The following is a 27,231-nucleotide window of genomic DNA, read 5'->3' as shown; positions in this document are numbered from 1 at the left end:
CTCAGATACGTTATGTTTTGCTGCATATTTTTTTTAAAGAAGATGTGTAGTGCTTTATACAATATAACCGTTGTCTTGAAAGTATAGAAAGATTCCAATCGTCCCCCTGTAAAACTTCCTCCTGTGCTGTCACAGGGATGTGTATTGTGTCCATTTCCAAGGCCTCCCACTGTAAAACCCGAGAAATGGCTCTGATGTCTTAAGCCTCTTCCTGTGCTGTCCCATGGATGCCTCTTGGTCTAAGGCATCCCCCTGAAAAACCGAAGAGATGGCTCTGATGTCTCAGGCCTCCTCCTGTGCAGACTCAGAATGTCTCTGGGTCCAAGGCCTCCTCCTGTAGAACCCAAGAAATGGCTCTGATGTTTCAACCCTCCCCCTGTGCTGTCTCAGGGATGTCTCTGGGTCTAATCATCCCCTGTAAAACCAGAGGGTTGCTGTGATGTCTCAAGCCTCCTCCTTTGCTGTCTCGGGCAAGCCTCTGGGTCCAAGGCCTCCACATAGAAAGCCCAAAGGTTGGCTGTGATGTCTCAGGCCTCTTCTTGTACCATCTCACGAATGTCCTGGAGTCCAAATCTCCCCCTGTAAAACCAGAGGGTTGGCTCCGATGTCTCAGGTCTCCCATGTAACGCCCAAGGGTTGGCTCTGATGTTTCTGGCCTCCTCCTGTGCTGTCGTCTCAGGGATGTCTCTGGGTCCAAGGGCTCCACCCATAAAACCCAAGGGCTGACTCTGATGTCTCAGGCCTCTTATTTTGCTCTCTCAGGACTGTCTCGGAGTCCATATCATCCCCCCCAACCATAAACCCAAAAGGAAGGCTCTGCTGTCTTACATCTCTTATTGCACTTCTTCAGGGTGGTTTCGGCTCTTCACACCTCCTCTTCGGCAGCCCAAATGTCGGTTCTGTTGTGTCAGATCTCTAATTTACAGCCCAAGGATTGTCTTGGACGTCTTGATGTCCAGCTCCAGGTTTATCTCTTCTGTCTCAGGTCTTTTCTTTATTGCCTACTCTCAGGGTGGTTCCTGCTGTCTCCGGTCTCTTCCCTTATTGCCTACTCCCAGGATGGTGCATGCTGTCGCAGATCTCTTCATGTCCAGATCCAGGTGTATCTGTTCTGTCTCAGGTCTCTTCACGGGTAGTCTCAGGTTGGTTCCTGCTGCCTCAGATCTCTTCCCATAGATTCGCACGGTGCTTCCTGCTGTCTCAGCTCTCTTCCCCTGAAGCCTCAAGGTGGTCCCTGATGTCTCAGGTAACTCTACTCAAACTCCCTTTAAAAGCCGCTGGTGCTGCCACGCTCGCTGTAAACATATTATCGTCTATAACCAACATCTACAGTGAGGTGTACTGTGTCAACAATGATGTCCCATAGTGGACACTGTCTGACTTCACAACATTCATTTAGGGCCGGGCAAACGCAAGATGTGTCCTGCATTTCGGCCTCACAGTGGTTAAAACAGCAGGAAATGTAAGCTGAATCCGGTGCTGGCTTCTCTTATGTTGGGTTGTGCGGTATGTTGAGGCGGTATATTATGTGACATTTTGTCATGCTGCTTTAAGCTGTGCTATGCTAAGTTACTGAAATTATACCATGCTTTGTTATGCTATGCCAAATCATTTGTTATGTGAATGTGTTTTGACGTGTCACATTAACCTATGTTATGACGTGTCACATTAACCTGTTATTTTATGTCACAGTGTGCTATAGTGGGTTGTGGTATGTTATTTTATTGGGCTTCGTTGAATTGTGTTATGATGTGCTTTGCTATTCTGCTGTGCTATGCTTGCTAGGATGAATTATCATATGTCGAAACTTCAAAATCCTTGAATAAGATTTTGAATTACCCGCTCTTATTACACAGTGCTGGGTCAAAACCGAAGTAACCCTTTGCTTCTTAAATTTGTTAAGACAAAGCATTTAATATCACTACGTTTACACGTCTCATTTCTTTAGTTCTTAGACACAGAGTTGGAGCAACAGCATGCACCCTACTTTTCATAATATTGGCAAATACGAAATCAAGATTTGTTTTATTAACTGTTTAGCTATACGGTTTTTAATCGAGAAGTTGCACATCAAGTCTAATACTAAAGTGATAAATTAGAGACGCCTACACAACCTGTAGTATTATAATTATACACCAGAAACACTTACACAAAGTCAAGTCTCACTTTTAGACATCAAGAAATGTTACGCAAAGTGTAATTCTACAGCTATACACCAGGAAGATTTATACTTTAAGAAATCTAATAGTTATGTGCAAGAAACCGATAGCCATTGTAGATTTATAATTAGTTACTAGTAAAGCTTGCACAGAGATTAACCTTGTAGATGTACAACAGGAATAGCCTTATACACCAGCAAACCATATACAAATTATAAAATTAGCGCATACACCCGGAAGGCGATGAACATAGAAGAGAGCCATACAAGGTTGTGCTGGTGTTTGACAGGGACATAGCAAGGTGATGAGCATAGAAGGGAGATGTAAAGGGGTGTGATGCTGCTTGACAGGGAAACAGCAAGGCAATTAACAATTGCTTTATTAACTTCGTGCTTTCTCAAATTTGCTTGAAAATACACCATTTGTTCACTCTTTTTTCAAAATTTTCTCGGGGTGGGGGGCTGGAACCCCCTGAACGCTCCGTAGGTTGTTCGGGCTCGCTCGCTGCAGTGCAGTACAATATTTTTTTACGCCTCACCTCTTTCAAATCTCACCATCCGCCACTGGATCCCAACACATTTATTTTTGATGTCATCCCCTCCCTTGGCTCCTTTCGAGGCGTTCGTCTGGGCAGGGATGTTGTAGCAGCCCTATGACGAAGCATACCACTATCTAGTGGCTGAGGGCAGTTTTTTTTTTTTTTAAAAACTCACGCTTTTCTGAGATTACAAAAGAGAAAGGTGATACCCTTTGGCCACCAATCTCTTCCTCCTTTACCTAATTTTGTGGTTACAGGGAGAAAACATGAACATCTGATCCCACCAATAGCTGAGAAGGACTGATCGAAAGCCTCTTTATGTCAAAATATATGTATGCATGTAAATAAGATGCTACGGAACTACCTAAAGGAGTCTCTAGGCCAGACCTAAAAAATTAGGTTGGGTACAAATCTTTGTACTCCATCGCCACAGCCAATAAAGTCATCTACCTTCCACCAACTAGCCACACATGCAAGTTTAGACTATCATGTATGGAGAGATGCCAACGTTTGGCCGGCGTGGGTATGCCACTCTCAAGGATGTTATTTTAGGAGACTCATCACTGTCCCTTTGCTTTCAGTTAGGTTCTTCAAAGCAGTCACTTTCCTCCTTATTCTACTTCCATGCTAAAACCAGGAAAACATACACGGTTGCAAAGAAGATTCTTAGTAGTAGTAATGGCCAATGCTATTCTTACATTAAATTAGTGGGACCAAAAAAAGCCAGCCTGCCAATGGCCCATAGTTTTTTTCTAGCAAGGTGGAGAAGATGCCAAGAGAAATGAGCACACCTGTGAACTCATCTGCATAAGGCAAGTCTCGCTTGCTTTTTACATATATTCACCTGCCTGACAAACAAAATGTCTCTATAGACGTTAAATAGGTCACCTGCTTTTCATACCTATACCACCCACAAAGAAAGTGTTTGTCCCATTCACTTTCATAGGATCACAATCTTAAATGCCTAATTCGCATCTTTGAGGCAAGAGGTTGACCATTGGGAATAGGGGGATGACCTTATGTGCTGAAACCTAAGAATTAAGCCACAACACCACAGTAGGCCATCTTCCTTCATAAACACACTCCCTAATGGCAGTTTCGGATGCATGATGCAGGCTCAAAAAATTCAACTGAGTGAGCTCCAAGCCAGAATCTACATGAAGAAGCTCGTCTGTTCAAGGTTACAGGCAGGATAACAGAGGACAGATAGTAATTTGAACCATATACTCTCTGGAGGGCTTTAACACTAACGAGAAACACATTACCAGAGTTAAAATAGCACGTAATCCCCTCTCAATGCCTCATGGGGCTCATTTCAGAATAGTTTCTAAAGTGAATCCAGAACGGAACAGTGAAAAATAAAATGTTCCATCAACAACAGGATATTTGGAATGTGGACTTTTATTATGAATCATAAGGAACAACCCATAATTAAGAATGTGCATGAATTACTTTTTGGCATACAGATGATCATCTTATCTATAAACAAACATTTAAAATGCAATAGGATTCGCCTTACACAATCCCCTCTCCAAAACTGGAGTGCTGGCCAAGACATCAGCCCTGGGTTCTGGAAAGGATTCTCTGAGCATGTTCACTGGCGTGTGCATTACATGTGTTAATTTATACTAAATCATATCCTCTAACCCTGCTTGCAATTTAATGTACTCAAAATCATTTACAAATGTGCCGTGACACCATCATAACATGTCTGCTTACAATATGCTAGAATCAGAGGCAGCCCTACCATGCCATGCATTACCATAGTATGTCGTGAACTCCCACCATAATGGATGGACCATCATTACAGCAGGTGCCACAATTGGCCGCAATAACCAAGAACTGCCACCATTACGCAGATGATGCCCACTACATGGCAAGAATTACTACCATAATTCAAGGGGAATTATTCGGCCAGCAATATCGTCTACCACTATGCAAAGGTAAACATTATGCCAGGCATTGTTACGGCTGTGGAATGGATGCCCACATTATGGTCATGAATTACACCATACTGCTGGGACCACAATTAAGTAAGGATGGGTGCCAAAATGTCATGGTTACATGCACAATATGTCGGTAAAGAGGACCACTCGGTCAGGACCAGAAAAAGATCAGCACCATCATGCTATTTATGCCCACATTAAGACCAGCACTATTACTATTATTATTATGATGGCAGGGCCCGCATTATGATAGACAAGGTCATCATTATAACTTGGATACCACAATATGAAAATGATTATCACCATTTGAATAGGACCTGCATGCATGCCCACAAGTTGCCAAGAATTACCATCAGTGTGCAACAATCAACATTTTGCCAGCTGTGGGCATCATGTCATGGATGCTGGCAGGCTGACAACAAATACTTCCAGTCCTGACGACAACTGCCAGAGCACAGAAATCAAGCCACCGAATTCACACCCATGTTCTAGTGTTACTTATTTAATTTAAGTTTTTTTTAAAGCCCACCATCATCCCCAAAAGATTATCCCGGCGCTAGACCTCATACTTGCCCACTTCCAACCAAGTCATTAGAGCGGAAACAAACAAGTCTTCAACATTCTCTGAAAGATTAACAAGTCCAGGGTCAAAAGTAGATTCTGTAGAAGGCTATTCCAGTGCGTAGCGGCCAAAAAGAGCGTCCACCCATTCTGGATTTCTTAATTGGTCTACAGAATATGAGAGCTTCATTAGCTGAACAGAGATCCTGCGCTGCCGTATAAAATGTAACTCCATCCTGTAGGGTTGCTGGACCCTTATCATAAAGTGCTCTGTTCGCTTGGCACATTTGCTTAAAAACTGCTCTCTTGCGAAGTGGAAGCTAGAGGAGATAGTTAAGACAAGCTGAAGCGGAGCTCTTGCTAGTCCCGATACAGATCAATATTGCCGCGTCATTCTGAATATACTGAAGACGCATAAACAAATAAATCTGACATGCCCACATGTAACGGGTTCCCGTAGTCTAAACTACTCATGGTCAAAGCTTGAACAATATTCCTGCACCACCTCACCGGGATCCACCGAAATAATCTGCAGAGAGTGCGGAGAATACCAAACCAGCTCTCGCACACAGTATTTACTTGTTGTTGCAATGAAAGAGAATAATCGATTAAGAAACCCAGATTCTTTACCACCTTTTTAGGCCTGGGTGAAGGACCTAACAACATAGGCTACCAAGATTCCAGACCTAACAGGCCCCATCAAAAATCAAGCTCTATGTTTTGTCTGCATTAAGTTTTAGACAGTGTGCCTTCAGCCACCTTGCTACTTCTGAGAGGCAACCTACCAGATCCCCGGCTGTTCCCCACCCTGGTCAAGACAGCCCAAGTGAACTATGCTGGCCTATTGGCTGGGGTTAGGAATGAGCTCTCCGATTGGAAAATGCACCACATGTCCTGGCTGGGTAGACTATCTGCAGTTAAAATTACCACTCCCCCGCGGATCCTCAATGTGATGCAGACGCTGCCGCTCAGACCTCCACCCAATATGTTGTCCCAGATGCAACGCCTTATTAACAACTTTGTTTGGGGAGGCAAGAAAGCGAGACTAGCCCATAATTTGACATAACTGAAGCAAGAGGACAGGGGTTTGGGTGTCACATGTTTGGAACGTTATTTTCAGGCAGCACAACTCAGATATATGCTTGAGTGGTATAAGCTGGAGACAGAGAAACACTGGTGTTTTATAGCCCGCTTGATAGCGGGCATGCACATTTGGAAGGTCCTGTGGCTCCCCCAAAAACACCACCCCGGTGGAGTGTATGTGTCGCCGGTCCTAAGGGCCATGCTGGGGTTGTGGGATTGGGTACAGGTACCACACGACTTCTCTACTCTGGTGTCTACTTCGATCCCATTTATAGGCAACCCTGACTTCTCACCGGCTCACACAGGGGAGGGGTATCTCCACTGGCAAGAGGCCAACTGTAAACGCATTGGGGACCTCTTTGACGAAAATGGTATAATGGACTTTACGAGCCTCGTAGATGCTTTTGGGATTCCTCGGAAGGCCTATTGGCAATACCTGGCTCTCCGTCATTGGGTTACACAACCGCAGATAAAACCACATGCAGGCCACTTTTTGCGAAATTTGAGAAATGGTAGGTTACTAGAACATCAGATAAACGGCTGCTGTCTGATATTTATGCTTTTTTTAAACATGGGGTACCACTATAACATTTTTGTCCAATCGAATGCACCAAGCTTACTTGCCCGAAGTACCTTAGAGTGCTCTGCCTCATTGGAACCCCCCCCCCAACGGATTAAGATAATAGAAGGCTGCCCAGCCCATATCAACCGGGTGACCCTTGCATGTTACACCACACACAGAATTAAGAGATAGACCTTGTTACCCTCCCCTCTATTACTCCTTCCCTTTTCTACCTTTATTTTTAATTCGTTCGAATGTTCCCCATCGGCCGGTGGATGTAGGGGGCAGCTATTGTAACGCTTGTCTTTTCAACATCAATAAAAAGATTTAAACCATAGAAGGATTCGGGCTGCTGATTAAAATGTTCACACAGTGAGGTAAGAACCTCACGCATCACTCTTCTTTCATAAATGTCAAGATAACAGAAGAACACATACAAAAGAAAAATAGAAATAAAAGGACAAAGCTCACTGAAGACGGTTACATTTAAAATAAGCGTAAATCCCAGTTTGCAAAAAAAGAGACATAAACCAAAAAGAAGCACAAACCAGGCAGGGGCGAGTGTTATCCATGAGAATGATCGAAAAGGCAGGCGATTCAACACCTCACAAGTGTAGATGATATATACCTAGATTATTATGTAGAGGTTGATAATGCAGCAAATTTTTTGAGATTCCCTTCTCTTGCGCACGAGTATAACAATATTTAGTTAAGTTGTTACTACGTTGAATGACTAAAAACTCAGATGTAAAAAAAAAAAAAAAAAAAAAAAAAAAAAAAAAAACGCAACTAGTGCATGTTGAGAACAGGTAATATCCACATTACTACTGTGCAACTAACATGCACCTACCAACCTTTGAATAACCTACACATACCCCATAACCTTTGCTTCAAGCCTCATAACACACAAGGCTTCACTTCATCACACAATCTTTAAGACGTCCAGATTGTGCTTTTACTATATGACTGACCCTTTCTACAAAACTAGTGCTGCGGGTATGATACAGTGACGTTTAGAAACGATAGATTTCAATATCAACAAAAATTTGCATTTCAGTTGACACAGAGTACTGGCATCCATTACATCTCTCCTGGACATCCCTCTCTGTTAAACACTTCCTGTAAGAACTCCATGACAATTTTTATTCCAGGCCACTTAAACATGTAGACAGTCAACACAAGGGTGTATATATAGGAGTAGTCCCCACAGCGACAAACGGTCCCAAAATATCAAAAGCTAGTTTTACTCCACAGAATTACAGAGCTAGCAGGCGAAGGGGTTGTTATCTGTGTCTTGTCACTCCATGGGCAACATTTAAAAGCTGGCTATCAGGCCCCATAAGGACAATCAAAAGACCACCCTGTTTCAGAATTCCATCAACAATGGACAACTCTTCAGCAAAGTGACCATCAGAAACCAGCTGGTTACGTACCCCGTTCAATTTCAGCAAACCTCATTACTTTTTGTAATTCAAAATCAAACCTTCTCCGACAGAGGCCCATTTATTAGCAAATCAACAGAGTTCAATGCATAAACCATCTCAATGCCATCACATTTGCTGCAATTCTCAACTAGATCTTCCTTCAGTGGCAACCTAGAGAGACAGCCAGCAGCAAAAAGATTCGCTCCTGCCACATACTTAGGCTTACATTGAAACTCATGTAATTGATACCGCCACTTGGCTATATGAAGTGTAGCTCTACCAGCACCACTTGTGCTGAATAAATATCCTGAGATTTATGATCTGGCTCTAACACAAATTCATCATCTCACATAAAAATCTCGAAATTCTGAGCTCCCAACAACAACCGCAAAGCTTCCTTTTTCTGTGATGGAATACGTAGGATAAGCACCATGTAAAACTCTTGAGGCGAAAGCAGATATTTCCTCACACCCATTACCTCCCCTTTGCAACAGTACAGCATTCAAGCAAGCTATGATTGCTAGCAATGGTCATGATGATGGGCACATCAATGGCATCAAACAATATGATCTGTTTAAAAGTCATCTCGCACTCTGTACTCTAAACATACATTTTCAGTAAAACATGCAACCAGACAGTTTCGCTGGCACAATTTTCATCAAAGTTTGAGGAGTACTCCACAAGTTCTAGGAAAGACCTAAGCTGACCCTTATCAATGGGCACAGGCACATTTGCAATCATTTGTAATATCTCAAATGTAGGCTCCAAGCCTCTACTAGACACATGGCACCTTATGTAATCTACCCAGCACTGAAAAACAGGCACCTATATCCTTTCTCAACGGCAAACCATTCATTTTGATTATATCTAACACTTCTCTTAATTTTGCATTATGTTCCATTCATCCTTTCCATACACCAGAATATTGTCTTGGAAACAAGGAAAACCATGTGATGTTGGAACACCTTAAGATTACCTAGCATGAGAGAAAACAACTTCAGGATGTTTACTCACTCCTTATCACCATTAAGCTTGCACAGACCTACACATTTGATTCTCCCCAAACTTTTTTTAAATAATAATTTGTCAGGACGATTGGGATTCAAAACCATATTAAGATTGCCTTGATTGTTGCAACCCAAAAAATTGGACATATTCTTAGCAACATACAGTACGCCACTGGATGCATTATTTTACAATATTAGAGTGGCATCAAACTTGCCTACTGTCTCTACCCTTTCTCATCCATACAAAAAGATTTGGATTCTGTATTCCTGGCCTTGTACCTGCTCAAACTCCGAGAACTCGCCTTCATCGATGAGGGTGAAAGGCGATTCAGAATGAGCCATCATCTTAATTATCTGCCTAATTAAATTTATGCCACAAAAAGGGGGTTTCCTTTCTTCACTAATAGATGGTATACCCCACTATTTCATCCCGGTCGCATTCGAAACCAGACACTATCGAAACAAAATGCTCCCCCCCTTCTTGTAAGTGGCTGGTTGTCACTGCTTTTGTTACCAAAAGTAGGTTTGCACACCTGTGCAAAAGGTCCCTTTTACCTACACTTATTGCAAAACTAATTTTGGGCGTGGCACTCCACACATCCAATTTATTACCATAATGAAACAAACAAGATTTAATTTGTTATACACACCCCTTTTGTTGTGGAACTGTCATAACATACACTTTGGAAATAAAGGGGCCCCTGTTTACAAGATAAACTTGCCCATAATAGGGAAAATATAATTAAGGAAAAAAGGCCTGGGCAGGGCAGTGATAGGCTAAACGCAGCCTGAAAGATCTAGAACGTAAATCACATTAGAACATGAGAATGGACAAACATGCAGAATGATGCAGATGCAATGAAGGCCGTCGCCAACTGGATGAAGACCAGCCGACTGAAGCTGAACACGGACAAAACGGAGGTCCTTGTCCTCGGCTCCAACCCTTCAGCCTGGGACGACTCCTGGTGGCCAGCAGCACTGGGGGCAGCCCCCACACCCACCGACCATGCACGCAACCTGGGAATCATCCTCGACTCAACGCTCTCCATGACCAAGCAAGTCAACGCTGTCTCCTCCTCCTGCTTCAACACCCTCCGCATGATCTACAGGTGGATCCCGACAGATACAAGAAGAACAGTCACCCAGGCCCTCGTCAGCAGCAGACTCGACTACGGAAACGCCCTCTACGCGGGAGCCCCGACCAAGCTCATCAAACGACTGCAACGCATCCAAAACGCCTCGGCACGACTGATCCTCGACGTACCACGCCACGGCCACATCACCCCCCACCTGAGAAACCTGCACTGGCTGCCCGTCAATAAGAGGATATCCTTCAAGCTCCTCATCCACGCACACAAGGCACTCCACAAGACCGGCCCAGCCTACCTCAACAAACAGCTTTCCTTCCACATCCCCAACCACCAGCTCCGCTCCGCCGACCTCGCACTTGCCACCGTCCCGCGCATCCGAAGAACAACCACCGGCGGGAGGTCCTTATGCCACCTCGCCGCCAAGACCTGGAACACCCTCCCACTGAGCCTACGACGGACCCAAGACCTGCTGACCTTCAGGAGGCTACTCAAGACCTGGCTGTTCGATCAGTAGCGCCCCCCCCCCCAGCGCCTTGAGACCCTCACGGGTATGTAGTGCGCTCTACAAATGTTTGATTGATTAATTGAATGATAAAATAAATAATTCAACAACATTTATGTGTATCATATTTTTGATATTTGTAAAATATATAAAAACAACTATACGTAATTGTGTTTAAAGATTACACAAGACAATTTTAGTGTGTTGTCCAAATTCACAGAGAATACATACATATTAATACATGCTTGGTCATAAGAGAAACAATGGGGTACAGTTTTTTCCCCACTCTTCTTTTAAAAACGTCTAAATTACAGCAGTTGATAGAAACTGATTGCTATTTATGCACGTTATGCAATACAGATGGCCGAATGTTATAAAGGAGCTGGCGGTATGTTGACACAACGCGCGTTTCGGCAAGGCTTTCGCCAGGAGTCCGTCACAGTGTGAACTGGATGGAATGAAGGACAACAACAAATAGCTTAGATATTTTAGCCTGTAGGATTACTGGTAAAATATTGTTGTCTAAAATTAGGTCTGGAAAACTGTTAAAGGAGTTGTGTCCACCAAGGAAGTGCTGCAGAAGATTCCTCCAAACCTTACACCCAAGTTAACATGCTGCACATGCCTATATAGTGTGGTGGTTGCTGTGCACAACCACGTGAAATCTAGAATCAGAAGGTTAAAAAAGTGCCCAAATATTGTGAACGGTCTCTAGAGTATCCAGAGTAGAAAGAGAGTAAGAAAAAGCATGCTGGAAAGAGAAGATTAATAGTATCCGCATTGCTCATTTCACACAAACCGTAATAAAGGAGGTGCAGTACGCACTCGCCAAGACTCTGACGCAGTGTTGTATCAACATGAAGGCTGAATAGCTTTGGTGACCTTGAAATGGATGACATATCTATAAACATTGATGTCGCTAGGAGATGGCGAGAAGGGAAATAGATGTCTTGTTTGGTGGTAATAAACCAAACAAGTTCTTCAATTTTTTTCTTTTTTCTTGTTTCATTTTCATTTCACGTAGATAAAACACAGCATTCAACACAACGAACAGCAGACGCATTTCGTCCTAGAGCAGGACTTCTTCAGGGCACTAGATTAAAATGGTGTCAAGCCCCTCCATAAGATTTTTTGGTTATAGGATTCCCTAAGAGGAGCTGATCCCCGTTCAGTAGAATATTGTATCACAGAATAACACCGTCTATATAAGGCAACGATCAGTTAATAGCTAAGATAGGCATGTCCCACTGTGAAGATGTCCAGCTCCGCCAGTTAATGTAGTAATGATGCTCAGTGTAAATACTATGGGGAGTTATCTTTCAAGTTGTCACACCAAGGTCTAGTAGAAAGGCAAGTGACACCCCCTGATAAGGGATAGACCAGTGTAGTAGATAGAACCGCTACACCTATGATGCATCTGGACAGAGCGGACGTCCCATTGCAAAACAACGTAATAGTTGCAATCCAACAAGGCAGGAAAACAACAGCCAGAATATGACTGCGCAGTTCACACGGGTGCTGTGGGACGTGACAGCGTCACTACGCACCGATACTATAATGCGGTCAGATGTTTCTGTCAAAACTGTACTGCACGGTACGGTGTCCCCAGCATTGCTCATACACCCCCACGTTGTTTACACTGTGTTAACACCAACGTGATCATAACTTCTTTATGGGCATTTTAGTACCGTTCAATTATTACCAGCAGCCACGAGGGCATTCCTGAATGTTAACTGCACAGTGGACAGTACGCTTACGTCACTAGCATTTCATAATGGCAGTGTGGTTTCTCTTTCATCAGTTAGCATGTACACCCCATACACAGACAGCTGTTGCCTGCTGCACGAACCACACCGGTGCCCTCTAACAACCACTACCCTTTTATTTGCCTGTGGCAGTGTGTTACATTATCTTTTACGCGAAGCGCTGTCTCTGCCTCCTATCCTAAGTAAGCAAGCATTAAAAATGCAATAGGCTTCACCTTTCATTAAGTTAAAGCCATTTGCTTTGCTATACAATACCATTAGTAAAGCAAATGGCTTTAACTTAATAAAAGGCGAGACCTATTGCATTTTCAATGCTCGTTTCCTTAGCTGTCATAACATACGTACACCTTTTTGTTATTAGATCTAGAACTACATCTGTCTACTTGTTTCTTGCACTTTTGCACTCAGACTGATCTCACTCGTACACATTTCAGAATGTTCAATACTTCCATCCGAAGTTAATGAAGTGTCAAAATTCACATCTTCCACCAACAATAATCTTTCTTGGGTTCTGGCGGTTAGTTTTCTCAGTTAGCTAGTCTCAAATGATTGCACCCTTGAGGTCATAAACATCGCATATGGCTGCAAGCATTTTTAAGGCTGCCATAACACAGTCAGTCAATTTGTTTGTCTGGATATTGAGATCAAAGTAAGAATTTGTTTCACTCCAACACAACATTCTTTCTGGGATTAAATCATTTATCCAGAGCTCTTAACCTCTTCAGTGCCCCGCCCTTTCCACGCCCTGTGCCGGGCGTTTCATTAGCGGGCGGGGTTCATGACGAGATAGTCTCGTCATGGGCACAGCGCAACCGCGCTCCATGACGAGACTATCTCGTCATGGGCACTGAAGGGGTTAAAAGACAAGCAAATTCATATATAATTTCATTGATACCCTTTCCTCGCCACTACAAACTTTGACAACTTCAATGGAAGGAGCCTTTGAAAGAAAAACTCCTGCCACAGAAAACCCAAGAGGATTCCCATGCAATGTGTTTTTGGTAGATGGGATGGGGGTGTCTCCCCTTCTACCTGCTTATTGACATGCATGGCGGTATCTCAGCAACTTATATGTGCCTACTTAACCCCATTTTATGTCCTGCAGTCCCCTGTAAAGTAGTCCATGCCCACCTACAGTGTGTAGAGTTCCAATTATATCTTGTTTGAGTTTGGTCAATAAACAAGGGCTTTACGTGTGTTACAAAATAGCTTATGTGTCTTCACTGTTGGGATGACTTAATAAGTGTTCATCCCAAAGTAGCCCATTTGAGGTGCTCTTAGAATCTGCCCAGAATCAGTTCCTACAGCAGAGTCCTAAACAAGCTTGGAGATGAGCACCCCTACTTGTACTCTGCGACTTGTACTCTGCGACAGAATAAGCTTACTCTGGATGTCCGAGTAGTGTTTCTACATTCATTCCTTACCAAGACCCTAAACGATGATGCGAACAACCTGATGAGCTAAAGTCAAATCTTAAAATGCTGCAATAGAACCAACAGGCAGGAGCCAGTGCTCAATTGCTACAAACTAGGAATATAAACCGGGTCGTTTATGTAGGGGTACACATGTTTGTTGCTCTTTGTTCAAATACCAATAAAGATATTTAAAAAAATAGGACTTGGGGGGGGGGGAGGTGCCTAGCGCGCAACCAAGATGGCCGCGTAGGTGCGAGGCTCCCGAGGACCTCCGCAACCTCCTACGTTTATCCTGTCTTCATCCTGCATCGGTTGAGGGGACTGTGTCGGTGAGCCTGAGCCGAGGTGGTACCCGTTTTCCGTTTTCGAATCGGACCTCGGGTGCCGGAGTGAGCACCGACTGAAGTTTGCGGCCTACTTCTCTCCTGACCCCGGATTCGAGTTTGGGGGCGACCCAGTGGCGAAGTGAACAACAACGGCGGGCTGGGCCTGGCGAGTCGCGTACCCCACACTTTCACTTTTGAGTCCCCTTGCCATTATCGCAAGTGGGATCACGGCGCTTCTTTGTGTTGGGGTGGCCTCGCTGGGAGACCCTGCCTGCCTGCCTGCGGTGGCCCGTTCTGCCGTCCTGGGGTGGCCCCCGGGGCTCTCGGCCTTGATTGCTTGCTCTCCACTGCGTGGCTGGTGCGGGTGCGAGGCATGCGACGATGGCCACGAAGCAGGATGGGGATCGGTTGAAGGCCAAGTCGACCCGGCGTGGCACCGCACATCAGGCCAACATCATGGACCGCTACACCCTCCCGAAGGGGTCTCCCGGCGGATCGCACAAGTCCTCCGAGTGCCCCCCGGATGCCCCGGACTTGCCTACGGATCTGTCTCTGCAAGACGTCATGGGCGCCATTGCTGAGATGAAGGCCTCAGTGGGCCAGCAATTCGACACTTTGGCACACAAACTCGACGCGGTCCTCATTGATGTCAACCTTGTGAGAGCTGATCTCTCTAAGACTAATGACCGGGTCGACTCTTTGGCCCACACCGCGTCGGGCCTCACGACTGAGGTGGCGGCCCTTCAAACGGAGGTGCACCGGCTCCGTCAGGCAAGTGCGCTCATGGATCGGCGCCTGGAGGACTCTGAGAGCCGGGCCCGGAGGAATAATATCCGTATCATCGGAGTACCCGAGGGACGGGAGGAGTCGGCGGCGGATCTCTTTGTGGAGGACCTGATAACTACCCATCTCCAGCCTCGAGGACTGAGTAAATTCTTTGCTGTGGAGAGGGCCTATAGAGTTCCCGGAGGCAGACCGAAGGTCGGAGCCCCTCCGCGGCCTCTTATTGCCCGTATTTTCAACTTTCGGGACAGGGATGCGATTTTGCAAGCTTCCAGACTGCAAGGGCCGATTAAGCTGGAGAACATGGAGGTGAACTTTTATCCCGATTTCACCCAGGCGGTCCAGAAGCAGAGACTGAGTTTCCTGGGCGTCAAGCGGCGGCTTCGAGGCATGAACTTAAAATACGCCATGCTCTTCCCGGCCAGGCTGCGGGTGGAGGTGGATGGTCGCACTCACTTTTTTGACCGTCCTGAAACGGCCGGGGACTGGCTGGACACTTTGTCTGGGGGTCATGGTCGGGATGATGGGGGGGGGGGCAGCGGGAGGGGAGTGCCCACCGGACCGGGTCTGAGGTACTGATACGGGGGCTCACTCCGGATGATGCCACTTTCGGCCAAGCTTAGGGTCTTTTGTCTGTTGTGTCTTGTCTCCCCTCCATTGGAGGTGGTGCGGGGTCTCGAGGGGGTTCTCCTTCCTCCTCTAGGGGGTCTTAGTAGTTTAAATTACATAGGGGCGACAGGCACACTGCAAGTTGGGGGGGCTGTCTGGGCTCATGCAGGGGTGCAGGGAGGGGGGAGTTTTGTTGGGGCTGTTGGGTATTGTTTATTTGTACCACAAGGCAAAAGTATTGTTGTGCTATTCCTAAAGTGCTCTCTGGGGGGCGATTGATCGATTTCGGCTATGATGGGGGGTAGGTGACTGAGTCTTTTGTCCTGGAATGTTAATGGACTGGGGGACAGGATAAAACAGGGGGTGATCCTGCAGTTCCTAAAACGAATTTCACCTGATATAGTCTTTCTGCAGGAAACACACCTCATTGGAAACTCCTTTCGTGCCATGAACAGACGGGGCTATCGCCTTATGGCCCACTCGGGCTTCACGTCTGGTTCGAGGGGTGTGGGCATTATGGCTAGGACCTCGCTCCCGTTGGAAGTTGATGAGGTGCTCCATGATGACAGGGGACGGTACACGGTTCTGGTGGGTAGATTGGAGGGTAGAGTGATTGTTTTCGTGTCTGTTTATGTCCCGCCAGGGTTGCAAACGACTACTTTTGCGGATCTGGGGCGCCTCCTCCTTGGCCTTCCGGAGGGGATTCTAGTGGTTGGGGGGGGGGGGGATTTTAACGCTGTGGTTTCCGGGACTGAGGATCGTCACCCCCCTAGGGATCTCCCCCGTGCCCAAGCGTGGTTGTCCGGCCTCTTGGACACCTTGGGGCTGGTGGATTGTTGGCGGTTGAAACACCCTACGCAGATACAGTACACCTTTCATTCCGGGGCCCATGGCAGTCTTTTGAGGCTTGATTATGTCCTAATGCCAGCGGCACAGGCGGGGAGGGTTGGGGAGGTGCGACATTTGGCGCGGGGTATTTCAGACCACTCCCCGCTCCTGTTGCACTTCGACATTGTCCCGAGGGGGGAGGGGAGGGTGGTCCCGATTAATCCCTGGTACCTGCGTGACCCCACAATTCGCACAGATTTGGTTAAATCCCTTAAGCGATATTTTGAAGACAATGTGGGGTCTGTGTCGTCTGCGGTCTCTCTGTGGGAGGCGTTTAAGACGGTACTCCGGGGGGGAGGCCCTATCCCTTATTTCCCATTCCCGGAGGCGCGAGCGGGAGGAGGTGACCCGTATTGAACTGAGTTGGAGGGTGATTTGGAGTGTGGGGTGACGGAGGACAAATTGCATGCTCTCCGACTCAAGCAGGCGGACTACAAGGCCCTCGTCACGGAGGCAGCCAGGGGCCTCAGTAGAGAGCAACAGGGGAGACTGTATGATGTGGGTGATAAGGCTGGTAAACTGATTGCGTGGCTGGATAAAAAGGAGAGAGCGAGTCGAGTTGTCCCGTCGATTGAGAAATTGGATGGTGTGTGTGTCACTGACCCAGGAGAAATTGTTGATTGCTTTGCAGAATATTTCCGTGGGGTGTACTCCCCGGTATCTTCCCGCTCGGAAGAGGACTCCCATGCCTTACTTAAAGACATTGCGCTGCCTTCCCTTTCGGAGGAGGATAAAGTGTTGTTGGACGGGACCCCAACATCTGAGGAGATTGCCCTCGCCATACGCTCGGTCGCCTCCGGCAAGGCCATGGGTCCTAATGGCCTTCCCATCGAATTGTATAAACTACGACCGGATACGCTGGCGCCTCATCTCCGTGCTATGTTCCTCGCGGCCCGCTCGGCGGGTTCCCTCCCGCTGGACCAGCGTCTGGCCACTATCGTGGTTATTCATAAGGAGGGGAGGCCGCGGGATCGGGTCACGTCCTACAGGCCCATTTCGCTGCTGAATGCGGAACCCAAAATTCTCGCCAAGGTGCTGGCTAATCGGCTGGTTGGCGTGGTGTGCGATCTGATTCACCAGGATCAGTCCGGCTTTATCCCTCATCGCAACACCGCGCTCAACCTGCGGCGTTTGCATGGGGTGCTCGCGCGGGTCCCGTTCATACGAGAGCCGGCCATTTTGGCGTCCCTGGACGCCACTATGGCGTTCGACACGCTTGAGTGGCCATATATTTGGGCGACTCTGGCGAAGTTTGGTTTTTGCCCGGGATTCATTGGTTGGGTGAAATTGTTGTACTCCGGACCGCTGGCGCAGGTGGCGGTGAACGGTAGAGTGTCGGCTCCGATTGAGCTGGGCAGGAGCACGCGGCAGGGCTGCCCGTTATCACCGCTCCTCTTCGCGCTTGCCTTGGAGCCCCTGGCGGAGTGGCTGCGGTGGCACCCTTCTATCCGTGGTCTCCGATGGACCCCCGAGTATGAGGATCGCGTATCCCTTTACGCTGATGATATTCTTTTATACCTTGCTTCCCCGCGTAAATCACTGATTGTACTAGTTGATGTTTTGCACTCATTTGGCCGCAACTCCGGCTTAGTCATCAACTGGGCTAAATCTTGTGTGTATGTCCTTTCCGGGGAGGCTCCTATCCTTCCACGGGGTTGTCCTATCCAGATCGCTCCGCAGGGATTTAAGTACCTGGGTATCTTCATTACCCTGGACACGGAGGCCCGGTATAAACAGAACTTGCTTCCCCCCCTCCAGCGCCTGAAGGATGACGTGGCGCGTTGGAGGCGCTTGCCGCTCTCACCGCTCGGCCGTGCGGCATTGTTTAAGATGATGTCGCTGCCACGTTTCCTATACGCTTTACAGAATACGATGGACGTTGTCCCGGCGCGCTACTTTCGCGAGGTGGAGAGTCTGCAGCGACGCCTGTTCTGGGAGGGTAGGCCACGTATCGCCCTTGCGAAGCTGACGCTCCCGTGGTACGACGGGGGGGTCGCCCTCCCAGACATCAAACGGTATTACTGGGCCTCCCAGCTGGCTGCGATAAACCACGGCCTTTATGGGCCCGCTCTTAACCCGGCCTTTGAAATGGATAAACTGTTACTGCCGGGTGGTGACTATAAATCGGGCGCTTTATTCTAGATCGCTTGACGCACGTCTGACGGGCCCTACGCGGGTCGCGGTACGGGTGTGGCACGCGGCAAACTTGGCGATGGGGTGGAAGGATCGGTTGACCCGGGCGACGCCACTGTATGCATCTGAGCGGCTGGGCTCCCTGTGGACCTCGAAGGGCTTTGAGAAGTGGGACATGATAGGCATCAGCAAGGTGGGCGATCTCTGGACGAGGGGGGGATTCAAAACGTTCGAGGTGCTGCAGACGGAATTCCAGTTGCAGGACAGGGAGTACTTTCGATATATACAGGTCCGTCACGCGCTGTGCTCCGTATTCCCGGATGTTGCCTCCATCCCGGAGTACTCCCCTCTGGAAGATAGAGTGCTAGATGGACATGTACCGGACGGCACGATTTCATTAATTTACAAAAAGCTCATCAATGATCGCTCGGGACTGCTGACTAGCCTTCGTGAGGCGTGGGGGGCTGATGGATTGGAGCTGGATGACGAGGACTGGGTGTCTGCGGTGGCCTCCCCGAAAGAGGTGGCCATACCGGCTCGCCTTCGCTTCGTCCAGCTCAAGATACTCCATAGGGTCTATGTTACGGGGCCGGGTCTGATGCGTATGGGCTATGCCGTGGACGGGTTGTGTAAGCGTGGGTGTGGTTCTTCGGGGACCTTCCTCCATATTTTGTGGGAATGCCCGGAGGTGGCGCGATTCTGGCGTGGTGTGCATGCGGTGTTGCAGGCGGTCACGCATGTGACGCGTCTTCCCGAGGCGAGTAGATGTCTGCTAAATGTGTGGGAGCCGACCGACTACTCAGTGCCGCAGACGTGGTGGGTGACTCTGGGATATATGGTGGCCAAGCGTGATATTGCGCAATTGTGGGGTTCCCAGAGGTTGCCAACGGTCTCGGCGTGGAAGGACAACATGGATTGGTGTATGTTTCGGGAAAAGGTAGTGTATGTTGCGAGAGGTAAGCCTGGGAAATGGGTGAAAGTGTGGGGCCCCTGGAACACCTACCGTGGCGGAATTTGTACCCCGCCGCTGACGCCTGATCTGTCACTGGCCCCGTCTCCTTAGTCTGCTTGTCTCCCTGGTTCTGGGCATTGAGTTCACTTTGTCTCCGTCCCGACCTATCCCCCCCCCGCTATTCCTGTGGATCGGTAGGGTCCTCCCCAGGGGAGCTCATGCTGCTGCTTTGACTATTGGCTGCCTTGTGGATTTGTTTTTCGTTTCTTATATAAAAATGAAACCGTCATGTGGGGGTCTGGACGGTGTGGCTGCCGACGCTTCTTTCAACTCCTGTGACCTCTCTCACGCCGCAGCGTGTGTTTACTGATTGTATTATATGCTCTTACTGTTTGCTAGCGGCCGGCCTGAAGGTTGTAGGCCCATCTTTGTACATCTTTTGGATTCTGTAATAAACGGTTTAAAAAAATAAATAAAAAATAGGACTTAAGCCATAGGTGTATAGACCTTGTTGTCAAGCCTGTAAAGTCTGTCCACTGTCCATCTGCAAGTGCTGGCTAAGGGACCCCCCGAACCCCTACAACTCCACCCCAGCTAAAGGCCAACAATGCTGCTCGGGCTACCCAAAACCATCACCAGAAATGATACGTTCAGCAACAACGAAAGGCAGGGGGGCGGACTTGCAGGAGGTGTGACTGTGAATGGTAAACATGTTCCCTGCACGACTGAGCAATCTTGTGTTATCCAACAGGAATTCTACCCATACATCACCCCTAATACTTCTTAACATCTGTCAGGCCTTAGCCGAGGGCACACCGACCTTGATCCTATCTGCCAGACATTGCCTCAAATACACACTCGAAATTGCACTCCCCTATGCACAGCTTGAGCAACCTGCCTTTCCCTGTAGCCCAGCTCCATAGCCCTCCGATTGGGAACACAAGATCTAAGTGCAAACGTCTGGAGCATCTGGCTCTTCCAACATCATCCCAGAGAAGGACTACCACTCAACACCCCTGGACACCCTCGGGGACAACACCTTCAGCCAAAGATTCCTAAGCTCCAACGATCCACCCCACATCTGACTCCTACTATACCAGACCTAATGTTTTGAGCAAGTGCTTAATTTACAGAAAAAGCTGGTGCTCAAAGATTTTCTGAGGGACCCACTATCACCAGTGCTCCCGAATGCGAGAGCTGCTTAATGCCAAGGCTGTCTAGTTACGATCCCACCTCATGCCTCTTTCTTTCATTGCTCTACACTTCTTGTCTCCATTTCACAGGTTGTTTAACATCGGTGCTTTCTCCCTTTGTCACTGATTTCCCATCTTTCACCATGTCTATCTTTCTCTTTCTCTCAAGGTAAGATTATAAAAAACGTGACCCAGTAACCACTGGCCCCTACAACCACAGGTACAAAATCAGCACTCAAGCCTTCCGCAATGGAACTTGTGACTACACACAAGCCCCCCAGCATCACCCATTTAACAACTCCTACTCCGGTTCAGCCGGATGCTGCTGTGAGCCGTCATCATCCTTATTACTAGTGACAGGCTCCTACTAGATTCCTGATATGCCAGCTGCGGTTTATATACCTCTGCCGGTATACCCTGCATCCCTCTCGAAGAAAAGAGTGCCACTTCCCCTTCGCTGCAAGCCATCAAGACTATGCCTTGCCCAAGAGATCTGATAAGTGTAGATTAAAGAACGCAATCCATTGCACAAACATTTTTGCAAACTTTTCTGGCCCGATTGGCCATAATCGGGCCTCAAATCCCGATGTGGCATGTGCTCATGACACGAGCGGCATTCCTAAATATTAGCAGGGCCACTGGAATTATGCAATTGCGGCGATTTTAGCATAATTGTACATTTTGCTGCATTTGCCGCATAATCCAACATATGCTACATAATCTGCAGATGTTCACACACAAAAAAAGTTTCTAGCGCAAAAGTTACTAAAAAACGCAACGGCATGTGTTGCTGTGCAGTTGAAGGCCTTTTGGAAAGGTTGACTGGTCACCTTTCTATTGCTTATTGGTACATTTGGGTATTAAACTGGTACTAACGAGGTGTACCCAACACGCCCTGGCAGTGTTAATAAGTGTAAAAAGTACAACATAATTAGGGCTCCCGGTTTTCCGTTTTTACATATAAATACAGACAGAAAACAAGGTTTCCTTTGTCTGTATTTATATATAAAAACGGGAAAATACTAGTGCATTTTGCTGTGCTGACGTGCTCCAGCAGACCTGCCTACAGTAACACAAAACGTGTCAGCCCGGGCTGAGACAGCTTCCTGGGCACACACACAGCTGCCAGCCGCACCCGAGTACTTCACAGGACTTTGAAAGACCATTTACTTGTTAATGAGGCTTTGTTGTTATTTCGCCCCTTTTAGAGCCCCTGCCAGAGTCACATTAGGAGCCTCTATTCACACCATTGTTGCGCACCTGCTTTCCCAGTGGGTCGGCGAGTCAGTTCGAGACTGGACAAACGCAGTTCGCTCCGGGAAGTGTCTTGGAGGGAGAACACTGCTGTGGAGGATAAAGACTGTGTGACGTCCAGGGGGGGAAATACAGTAAGATGCCTGGACAGTGTCTGAAACTCGCATGACTAGAACATGGCAGGGAGCCCGATAACTCTATTAACCACCATATAACACCTGCAGCCTCTGCTTTAAATGGGCAGGAGGTACTCTCGGGTACTGAGAACCTACAGTTCTTTTATTTTCAAGGCAGAGTAACTGCACGCCTTTGCTTTGAAGCAATACTTTGTAAATGGGAGAGTCGTTTCTCTGTTCCGGTCAGGTACTCTGGCATGGGAGTATCTGTACTTTTTTATTTCCAGTTCAAGCACTTTCTGTAGCTGAGAGGCATGCTCCTGTGACAGGGAGTCAAGCTAGGCGCCATGGACACTTCTTATAGGTAAACGTTAGGCATTCGTGATACCCGTGGTTTGCACGGTCACCCAGCTAGAGAGCCATTACAGTGGTTATGGTGCAACAGTCACTCCCGAGTTCGATGTACAGTCGTTCCGTCCCAGGTTCCCAGTGATTGGCCCCTCACTATCCCCTTGGGCTAGCTGTCCTCCCCCTCCCCTTCTTAATCTGGTGCCACTCAGAGGCCACAGGCAGACCTGATGTGCCGTGATAACGACACGACGCCCAGTTCTGGGGCGTTGGACTGTGCAGCCTGTGCCCTTTGGGAATATTTTCCTCACCTTGCTTGTTTTGGTGTACTCGTCACCTAACTTCAACAACGTTGTGGTAATATTTTCGTTTTGTAGTTATTTGAAGTTGTTTTTGTTGGTGCAATCTAAAACTGTTTTGAAAAAGACTAAACACTCCTGGTAACAGAGTAACTGGCTTCACCGATCATAATACCTTGCCATTGTTGACACTTAGTACAGTTTTATTTTATTTATTTTGCAGCTTAGTGGAATTATACAAGGTAAACCACAGTAAAATGAGCGCGCTCTCAGGTTTAAGTGGCAATACTGTTTTGATACTGTACGATGATTGGTTTGAGTGTATAGTTGTTTATGATCCACTTTTTGGATATTGTTTAAAAATTGAAAACATATTTAAATATTATACGTTGCTTTCAATTCTGTAAATAAGTGTAAAGTGGTTAGGCTCAGCGACGTTTGAAAACGTGCTCACTGCAAACATTTACAGCATTTGATTGGCCCCGTTTACCGTGTGAGTGAGTATGCCCTTGGTTTTCTACACATTAGCTTCTACTACCTTTTTTCACATTTTTTTCTTTGTGGAGTCTGTTTTTCTGTCCTCCTATTTGAAGCACTCACTTTAAAAAACAAGCATTTGCAATGCAATAGGTCTCGCATTTACTTGAGTTTGAGCTATTGGCATTGTAAATGACAATGCCTTTTATTTATGTTTTGGTTTTTAAAACAGATAAATAAAAGGCATTGTCATTTACAATGCCAATAGCTTAAACTAGCGTGAATGCGAGACCTATTGCATTGCAAATGCTTGTTCTCTTCTGCACACACAAAACATCAATCCTCATAGTGATGGCCAGGGACAGCTTTAGCGCTGGTGAGGCACAATTGGGTTGCACCTGAAGGTAGTGTGAGTTTCTCTCAGTGTGGCAGTATGGTGTTCAGTGGGGGAGAGGATGTGGCACTCTGCAGATGACAGAAACTGCAAGGCTCTGAGACAAATGGCTTGTGATAGCACTTTTAAGCATATTTGGGACATTCTGCAAATGGCAAAGTTTTCCGATGAATGTATAGTGTTGACAGATAACAACCGAGCGCATGTGTGCATTGTCAATTTAAATAAATGTGGAAAAATACTAGCTGTAGCGTCTTTTGCTTGTGGCAAAAATAAATGTGGATAAATACAGACAAAATGCCCAAAAAATAAATATGGATAAATACAGACTGAAATGGCAAAAAAATAAATACCATAAAACCGGGAGCCCTAAACATAATGAAGTAATACTAGCAAAAAATGTGCCACGTTATCACGCATAATTTGCCTTTTCTTGCTGCATAATTTACTCAACCATGTCAAATAAATTGGCCCTCTACTACCGCATAATTCCAGTGGCCCTGACTATTTGCAACAGTTACTGAACCCACTTGGGAGACACATTCAAAGGAAAACATGAACGAAAACACAAGGCAAAGGAGAAACGACCAGAAAAACTACTACAACAGTGCACCAAAATAGGTACAAACTAAAGAAACACACATCCACCAAAGAAAAATACTTAAAAGATTGATTTTCCTTCCACGCTCCCTATATGAAATCCTGTCACGGTTGCATCTTTGGCATCTTGCAGTAAAGATACAATTAGTAAGAACAAAGACTAAAAATCAACACAATATTAAAGGAACTAACAACATCCCCTGCAGACAGAGCTTAACACAGGGGCTACTAAAAAGGCTCCAAGCTAACCTGTTCAGTTCTGAAAGAACATCGATTCACACGCAAGACTACAAAAATCGAAACGAAAGGCCAACCATACTAGTGGCCATGAACGATAGCACACCAACCTCAGCGTAAAATCAAGCGCCGATGAGCAAGTAACAAAGTACAAGGGGCGTGCAAGTCCTACACACAAGCTACGCCCAGAAGGCCGGTGCATGCTGTGCAGCACGAATGTACACAGGCAAATACAAACCAGAGACCAGACATGCCCCTGCACATTTGCACACTAGTGTAGCCTACGATACGGTAAACACTTATACAGCATGCATTGAATTCACACACACTAGTACGGTTTAGACACACCACTAAACACTACATCTTCTAGGTTAGTATGAATACCTCCTACACCTTAGATTAATTACATGCTTTGATTCACGCTACTGAACAATATGCAAGCATATTCTTGTGCATTATAGTGCAGCATTCAGTTTCCCTTCTGCACGCGCGCACACACACACACGTTGTATGGCAGATCCAACCTTTGAACTGACCACTTGCCTCTGAGGGTCGCACCACTCGCCCGTGCTCTCAGGTGGGCTTGCTGGCAGCCTACTCCTGCTGGCTGCAGACACCGGCGCGCGAACTGTGCCCTTGCCCCCGACGATCCCAGGAACCGCCGCGCGACCCACAACAAGAAGGCACACGAGCAACTGGTAGCGCGCGGAAGGAGCGCCTCTGTCTGCACAAATACCAAAACATGCGAGAAGCCTCGGCTGCCTATTGGTCAATTGTGCGATGACGTTTAGTTGGGGGCGGAGATTAACGTCGCTTGAAGTCCTATAAAGGGATTAGAACCAGCTTCGGGCGGTCGCAGGCGCGTGAGATCTTCTGGTGAAGAAGTAAAACAGTTTGAATGCGGGACGCGGGCTTTCGGGATGCTTCCATTTAGACATACCCATGCAGTCGAGGATGAATCTGCCCTGTGCGGGAAATGTATGGAGGTGTTGCAAAAACGTGTAGTATGCGTGGGAACCAGGTTCACGAAATTATTGGTGGAGCCTGGGTCACATGACAAAACTCGAGAAATGTAATTGTATTTGTATTTATATAGGCTTACCACCCTTGACGAGGCTTCGAAGTGCCTTTTGGCAAATAGAACACTGCTCCTGAACCCAAAAAGTATTAGTGTTGAATTAGTATTAATATAATTAGCAATATTTTTTATTTATTTACAATTTTATATAGCGCAGAAATGGCCCAAGGGCATCAGAGTGTTTACAGAAAGGGTTAGGGTTGCAGCTTGCTACATTATTATTAATTAAAGTCAAACGATTACTTCAGTGGATTTGTGCAGGAGTAACCACAAAAAACAGCTACAGCAATTGTGCAGAGGAAATGCACATTTACAGCATCAATTTAGATGGTGGGGTTAAATAACAAAGGTAGGTCGGAAAGCCCTGGAAAGTCTGGTTGAGGGTGAATTAACCAATATGTCTGTCAAAAAGGAGGAGCTTGAGGTCCTTGAAGCTTTCTACGCAGTAGGTTAGACGGAGGCAGGCAAAGAGTTCCAGATTGTAGTGGCAATTCCAGAGAAATACTGGACATCAAGTGAGATGTCCAGGCAGTCAGAGGCCAAAGATTAGTATATGACAACAATTGCCAGATTCCCAGCACTGAGGACGCAGTCGGGAGGCTTTCATAACTTTGACATTCTTACAGCTGCGTGTATGAGGTTGTGGAACCGCAGCACACGGAGAACAGCTGTTAATATTGCATCCTGAGTGTTGGGCATTCCCCTCTGGAATAAACGTTCCATAGGAGCAGACCCCGTCATTTGCTGAGTGATGTTGTCACGCTTCATATTCAGTGGTGTAACGAAACTTGAGGGGGCCCCCCTGCAAAGCACATGGCGGGGGCCCCCCTCCCCCGGCGGCGTGGCCCTCAATCTACCACTGTGCCCTACCACCCAGAAATCTAGCATATTTTGATTTAAAACCTCCAACATTTAAATGAAATGCCTCTATATTGTCTTTCTCTAAGTTCTAATGAGAAAGTGGGAAACACTCTTAACATACAAGCTATGCCATTTGTACCAATACTGTCAAAAGCAGATTATTTAACTGAGGCAGCAATAAGAACAATGCCAAGGAGCGGTCCTATTGTCTCAGGAACTGCCTATGGCTGAAGAACAAAGAACAACTATGAAGGGTCTGAGAAAGCCAATACCTTGAAACTTTGAAAGACCAACCCAAACCTGCAATTCGATAAAAACTCGACTGACAATATACATGAGAATTACACGAGCTATAACTCAGTATCCTGCGAATGTCAAGAGAAATAGACTGGTGAATTATCTGCATGCCACACACTAGCGACTGTCAAGGGTTGTGCATGATAATAACGTGAACTGAGGAAGCAATTTCAATCATAATGTCTTTATTAGTAAGCACTGCAAAACAGGCAGGCAAACAAGGCTGAGGAAGAAAACTGTTTGGATGCTTCAGAACATTGATGCAGATGTTTGTCTGTTTTAATTTATCATTTCTGTAGTGTAAACAATGCTAAATACAAGATTTAAGGTAC

At 46.7% G+C, this 27,231-nt stretch overlaps 1 protein-coding gene across 1 annotated transcript in view; it reads right to left on the bottom strand.

Annotated features, from left to right (window-relative positions):
* The window catches only part of ADISSP (adipose secreted signaling protein), a 348,232-nt gene extending 322,842 nt beyond the window's left edge, over positions 1 to 25,390 (bottom strand). The window contains exon 1 of the mRNA XM_085642701.1: positions 25,200 to 25,390. The gene's annotated coding sequence lies outside the window, so the exon portion shown is untranslated. The remainder of the gene's footprint in view (positions 1 to 25,199) is intronic.
* Between the last annotated feature and the right edge of the window lie 1,841 nt (positions 25,391 to 27,231).

Source organism: Triturus cristatus, chromosome 2_2 (genome assembly GCF_964204655.1).
Source record: "Triturus cristatus chromosome 2_2, aTriCri1.1, whole genome shotgun sequence".
NCBI classification, from domain to species: Eukaryota; Metazoa; Chordata; class Amphibia; order Caudata; family Salamandridae; genus Triturus; species Triturus cristatus.
The sequence above is the reverse complement of the archived record's forward strand: the minus strand, read 5'-3'. Positions and strand labels throughout refer to the sequence as shown.